The sequence below is a fragment of the Abramis brama genome, assembly GCF_963993115.1.
Source record: "Abramis brama genome assembly, chromosome: 3".
NCBI lineage: Eukaryota > Metazoa > Chordata > Actinopteri > Cypriniformes > Leuciscidae > Abramis > Abramis brama.
In genome coordinates this window covers 3,082,262-3,089,450 of record NC_139965.1, presented here as the reverse complement: position 1 = coordinate 3,089,450, position 7,189 = coordinate 3,082,262, and the positions used below count along the sequence as shown (strand labels likewise).

The 7,189-nt window shown below is 39.4% G+C and overlaps 1 long non-coding RNA gene across 1 annotated transcript; it reads left to right on the top strand.

The window, feature by feature from the left end:
• Positions 1-2,933: 2,933 nt before the first annotated feature.
• On the top strand, positions 2,934-6,809 carry LOC311080344. The gene is made up of 6 exons (XR_014605562.1): positions 2,934-3,118; positions 3,525-3,597; positions 3,753-3,862; positions 4,338-4,415; positions 4,924-5,033; positions 6,758-6,809. It is a non-coding gene; the product is annotated as an uncharacterized lncRNA (long non-coding RNA).
• Positions 6,810-7,189: the final 380 nt, after the last annotated feature.

Below are 7,189 nucleotides of genomic sequence, written 5' to 3'. Positions count from 1 at the left end.
TCTGTCGCAGACTGGGAGGAGCAGTTGTGCGCAGTTTACCTTCCCGGTACTTTAGACCGCGGTGTAAACGCAGAAAGCAACCGGTCTGGGGCAAAAAAAGTTCCTGGGAAAAAAGTTCCTGGGACAAATTGTTCCGGGTAATTTCGGTGGAAACGCGGCTTTAGTTACCCTCACTCTATTTATACTCACAGTCTTGGTTCACCCTTTGTCCTGGTATTAGTCGTGTTTTTGCTGTTTAGTCTAGCTGAAGCTGTTGAGTTGTGTTATTTTTACTGTGATTTCCTAGTCTTCCATTTGAAAATTTAAATAAAACATCCTTAGATTTTGATTCTGGCTTCCAGTGAGTGTCTGAACCCAACAGTGTGACAGAATACCAGAAACTTCACACAAAAAAAAAAAAAAAAAAAAAAACTGACGGCAAGATGGGCATTTACCTCACTCCTATTGACCCGGCTGACCTGCTTCTCTCTGTGTCTCAAGATGCCCATCCGATCGAGGAATGTGTGGAGGAGTTCCTCAAGCTCGCCCATGTAGTGCCGTGGAGCAACAATACCCTGAAGTCCATCTTTTGGGCTGGATTGGACGATCATCTATTTCATCAGGTGCCTGCAGCAGCTACCACATGTTCTCTGGCCCGATATATTGAGTATGTGCTGTGGTCACAGTCACCCCAGTTAACTCCACCCAGCCAACACGTTTATGTGGGGCCCATATGGGTTACAAATGGGCGACAGGGGTACAGAGTGGGCATGGGCTCAAAATGGGCTTCTTATCTGGGGCCCATATGGGTTACAAATGGGCTACAGGGGTACAGAGTGGACATGGGCTCAAAAGGGGCTTCTTATCTGGGGCCCATATGGGTTACAAATGGGCTACAGGGGTACAGATGGACATGGGCTCAAAAGGGGCTTCTTATCTGGGGCCCATATGGGTTACAAATGGGCTACAGGGGTACAGATGGACATGGGCTCAAAAGGGGCTTCTTATCTGGGGCCCATATGGGTTACAAATGGGCTACAGGGGTACAGAGTGGACATGGGCTCAAAAGGGGCTTCTTATCTGGGGCCCATATGGGTTACAAATGGGCTACAGGGGTACAGATGGACATGGGCTCAAAAGGGGCTTCTTATCTGGGGCCAATATGGGTTACAAATGGGCTACAGGGGTACAGATGGACATGGGCTCAAAAGGGGCTTCTTATCTGGGGCCCATATGGGTTACAAATGGGCTACAGGGGTACAGATGGACATGGGCTCAAAAGGGGCTTCTTATCTGGGGCCCATATGGGTTACAAATGGGCTACAGGGGTACAGATGGACATGGGCTCAAAAGGGGCTTCTTATCTGGGGCCCATATGGGTTACAAATGGGCTACAGGGGTACAGATGGACATGGGCTCAAAAGGGGCTTCTTATCTGGGGCCCACTTGGGTCAACTAAGTAGGTCCAACATGGGCAAACCCAGATGGGCTCCCTATGTGAGACCTAGTCAGTTCACTAATGGGAAATGAGTAGGCTACATACCCAGCCAGCACATGACCGACCTTCAACGTTGAAATATGGTTGAAATAATGTCAGTTTGTTGTTGAAAAAGATTAACAAAAACCATTCTAAATCAACGTTGACATTTTTACAAGATCCCCAGCCAACACATGTGGGGCCCAAACGGGCTGCAAATGGGCTGATATCCGGGGCTCACCTGGGCTACCCAACTGGGAACCCAGCTAATTTTGGTTTTGTTGGCCACGGATTCACGCGCAAACATTTACATCACGTTTCCCAGCTCAACGTGGATTCATCCGCAGACACCAGAGGACAATCTGGACAGAGCTTGCCCCAGCTAACACACCCATGTGGGGCCCAAACGGGCTGCAAATGGGCTGATATCCGGGGCCCACATGGGCTACCCAACTGGGAACCCAGCTAATTTTGGCCGCGGTTTCCGTGGTGGCCCCACATGTGTTAGCCCAGATGGGTTGATGATGGGCTCTTGATGGGCTCCATATCGGGCCCATGTGGGTAACCTAGGTAGCACCCATTTAGGGCCTACAGGAGTCTGCCCAGATGGGTTGATGATGGGCTCTTGATGGGCTCCATATCGGGCCCATGTGGGTAACCTAGGTAGCACCCATTTAGGGCCTACAGGAATCTGCCCACATGGGTTGATGATGGGACCCATATAGGTCTTATCTAGGGCTCTTATGGGCCACAACGGGTATATATATGGGCTACCATATTTGTCTGTTTGGGTTACCTTATTTTACAGTAAACCCCTAAATACAATCATTACATGTAATCCACTAAACTATACTAAAATGTTAAAGGTATTCAATGAACAGAAACCAGTAGTTCACTTTTAAAGTTACTTTATTAAGCAAGTACAAGTATCACAAAACAAGAAAAGAAAAAAGTAAAAGATTTAAAACACTTCTAAATCAGCGTTGACATTTTTACAAGATCTGTACGTTGAAACAACATACAGCAGAAATATCTGCCTTTCAACATTATTGTGACAATTAATTAGCATTTCATAATTTTTTTGATATAACAGCTCTTCAGTATATGTTAAAATATAATTATCATTATTAACAATAATAGTTTCAAACCTTTTGCCTTATGTGATTTTGTTTGAATTTACAATTTTGTCTGCTTGCCTAACCGTTTACATTGCATTATTACATTTGTATTCATACACTGTCATGTCATTTGACTAATTAATTAAATAATAATACAGACTGCAAATAAAACTCAATACACCGCTATGTTAACTGTTATTAAACTATTGTTATTGGTTGTTTCGCCGTTTTACTTTGAGCATGATTGGTTAATCTTTCTGTCTTCCAGGAAACTGTCCAATGAGAATGTGCGCGGCTCTGCGCGGCTCAGTCACCGACCGAGAGTACGGACGTATTTTCAAATTTAAATAGGCGCGCACTGAGCAGCAGCTGAGCTGCTGCTTGCATTGATTAGCCTACTCGGTCAGACCTGGATTATTTTATATCTGCCTGTTGAATTCTTAAATTTTGAGCGAATTTAAGTTGATATCAATGAAGAACAAAAGCTGGAATGTGAACAGAGGAAGGGTTCGTACGTGGTCTGTAAAAATACTGGCGATATCAGGTAAGAAAACATTTTTCAGTCCTTATAGCAGTCAGTTAAATTAACGTTAACGTTTATGGACATGAGAAACGTTAACAGTCATAGGCTTAATGCAACCTTATACGTTCAATAAGTTATCTCTGTGTGTGTTTTTGTACTACTGTAGCAATATAAGCACGTATTTCAATGTAATTTAGTACCATCTGACATTGCTGTGTTTTGTTGTTGGTAACGTTGTGTGTTTAATGTCAGCTAACGTTAGTTTAAAAACGCATGAGAGGTAAAAAAGCGTTGGAATGAGTAAAGTGATAAAACAGTCATTTATTCGTTATAAGAAGTATGTTTACATAACCTCTTCAAACACTGATAACAGTATTGGAAATATATTTGTTTACATTTTTTTTTTTTTTTTTTTTTTTTTTTTTAGATCAAGCATTGGAATAATTTTTATCTGGGGAGAACACCCAACAGAAAGACCCATTCACCAACTAACTGTTACAGTAAGTTAATTTTACCCACTGTTCAAACACCTACACTGGGTTTAATATATAGTATTAAGTATGATTTTCACCTTTAAAGTAAGACATTTAATGTTAACGTTACTAATAGCAAGTCTGAGTAACTTTTTTGTCCTTGTGTCTTTTTTCTGCTGTAGTGGCGCACAGAAAGTGGATTCATGTCACCTTCATCAGTCCTTTCTTTAATCACTGGACACCGTAAAGGGAAAGACCCTCAGACGTGTCATAATAGGATAAATGGGTGCAGGTAAAATTATTTGATGGTTTGATTTTGGTACCAATTGTTTTTTTTGTTTTTTTTGTGTGTGCTTCCCTTGCAATGATACACATTTCTGATGGGATTGCCATGCTTAAAGTTTATGTTTACATTTTTAATCATCATGTAACAACTAACAGTCTCAAAGATGACATTACTAGGGCTGGATTTATTGGATGGGATGCACGCTACAATGTTCCATTCATTCATCAACTGAAAACAGGTTGACTAATCGATTCTTGGGATTTAAGAATTGATATTGTTTCGTAAAAATGAGAATCAAATAAAATCGAGAAATCAATATTTTTTACCCAGCCCTTGACATTACTCAGTTCATGTAGTGTGAATGTTATAATGGCAAACGTTTTTTTTTTTTTAAATTTAAGATTGTTTGAAGGAATGATATAAGAAAATACTGCTTTTTAAGGACTTTTCATTGAATAATTTCTTCTTTCCCCCTCTTCAGATTCGCCAAGGACCAGCTGATTACTGGCAATTTGGTGGAGGATTATTCTTTAGCTGCTACATTGCACTATCACTTCTGGTACAGATTCATTGGCCTTTTGTGTTATTTTTTATTTTACTTGATTTAATAAATTACTTTTAATTAGTAGCCTACAATGTATGGTTAGGATTCTGAATTAAAACAGGGTAATGTTTCTCCACAAATATTATCAGAAATATACGGAGCCCCCAGGGGTCAGGCAAATTGTTGAAACAATATAAACCTGCATTGAAAGATATAATTCAAAGAGCAACAGACCACAACCCTCTCAGCTCAACACCACAATTTGTTGATTTCTTCATCTGTTTTAAAGATGAAATCATGACCTTATCATTATAGTAATCGTAACTGACACATGGGAGTAATATTAATTTTTTTACAATTCCATGTTGGGGCTCTGAAGAATTGCTTGTGTGAATACATAAAATGTGTTTTAGAATGGATAGTGTTGTATACTTTGTTTTCTACCCGACTAATTGAACTGTAAAGTGAAAATCTTGTACATGACTTATTTTGTATTGAGTTTTTCTTGCTTTTATTTATACAGGATAGTACAGACAGCAGGCAAGAAGTGAAGAGGAAGTGATGGCATCAGGAGCAGCACAACCAAAAGCTTGTGACCCCATGGAAGTTGTCCGAGTGCGTGGAAGAACAAGTGTAAGTGCAGAAGCCGATCTTAGGATGTAGTGGAGGAAGTGTATATGAAGAAGATATAAAGGAGCCAACTTGTTTAGTTTTTAAAATTGAACTAAGAGCCAGTGCAAATGTTGTAAAACAGGAGAAATATGTTCTGTAACATAACATTAGAGCGAGTAGACTTTGTAAAGTTGCTACTACTTACATGTCAAGTGATAAGCAATATTTGAGTTGGATGAATGATGGGCAAATATTTGGTTTTCTAACTTGTCCTGGGAACCCTCAGTACTGCACACCCACTTCAGATCTTGCAGTTTCTATAAATGAGCTGTAAGGCCCGTGAAATTGGTCCAATTGCCGGTTCACCAATAACACAGGGAAGGTTATCACGTGCTCTGTCCTTACCCATGCAAAGTATTTGGTTGGTTAAATTTACAATACATTTAGTTATGTATTCTCTCGTTAATTTCATCTGACTCCATAAATGAAAAGGTTTTAATGATATCTGTGGATCATTAATCATGAGTGAATGTTTTGACTATTCCGTTTAACTTCTTCAATGAAAATAATATCAAAGTCAGTTAGAATAATCAAATGTAACAATTTATTATTGTCAGGTAAATGTATCATGCCAATTTCATAATCAATTCAAAGATAATCGATACAAAACATCAAATGCTCTGGAATAGAGAGAAGATGCAAACCCAACATTAAGAAATACGTGAGGCTGAGAGATCTATATCTCTCAGCCTAACGGACCGATCTGAAATACAGAAAAGGCCTCGATCTCCCTGCTGCAATTCCTTAAATAGACAAACCTTTTACCTGGAAACATGTAACAATAGAAATTTGCATGCAGTGGTCGCATCTTCATGGGGGTGTGGGACCATTTGCTTAGAGACCACCTTCCTTTGTAAATCAGTTATCCATAAGCTCTTAAAAACCTTATTACCTTTTGTTTTATCTATCTGGATATGAGATATCTGTACCAGTCGCACTGTGACATTTTAAATGATACCAAACATGAAAATACTCTGTGATAATCATTCACATTAAACTATGCATTTTCTTGGGTGATTTCAGCTGATCATCTGAGCATGAGAGAGACAGGGGTGAGGGGAGAGGGAAAAGGATGTAGATTAGATGACTCGGAGGTGAGACTTTCGTCTCAATGATGCATGAGAGCCAGTTCAAATGCTAATCTCCAGAGAGGTCCTTTTGTCCTCTCAGGGCCTGGTCACCCCCAAAACAGACTGTTTGGAATTTCCTAATTTATCAATTCTTACAGAGCTAATGTGATGAATCCGGTATATTAGATGAGGGAAACATACAAAGTCTGCATCTGAAAACTTAGGCAGCTGACTCATTGCCTCGCTGCCCTATCAGGCAACGACTTAGCAGGCAGCGTTTGCCTCACAAAACCGATTTAGTTTAGTTTTTATTTATTTGAGCAGTAACCATTCTGATTTCAGACAGACTTATGAGGCAGCATAACGGTTTAATGATCTTCAACACTAATTATTTTTTAGAAATTACTTCAAAGTGGTAAAAGTTGGTCAAAATGTACATTTTGTGCTTCCAATATGTGCAGTGCAGGGGGTGTTCCAGGACAGGTTTGCAAACCCCTTATCTAGATACACTTGATGTGGGGCACCAAAAGGCTAACCTGACACATCTGATTGAACTGTGAAAAGGAATTAAAAAAGTGGCATAATGGTTGACTGATTTATTTTCTCTTTTCAAAGGGCCGTTGGGAGAGCGACAACAGAGGAGTGAGAAGCTGCACGGTTATTGTTTTGTTTGTGAAATGGTTAATTTTTCAGATATGCATATATAACGTGTGCATATATATATATATATATATATATATATATATATATATATATATATATATATATATATATATATATATTACTTTTTTCTTTTCTTGTTTTGTGATACTTGTACTTGCTTAATAAAGTAACTTTAAAAGTGAACTACTGGTTTCTGTTCATTGAATACCTTTAACATTTTAGTATAGTTTAGTGGATTACATGTAATGATTGTATTTAGGGGTTTACTGTAAAATAAGGTAACCCAAACAGACAAATATGGTAGCCCATATATATACCCGTTGTGGCCCATAAGAGCCCTAGATAAGACCTATCTGGGTCCCATCATCAACCCATCTGGGCAGA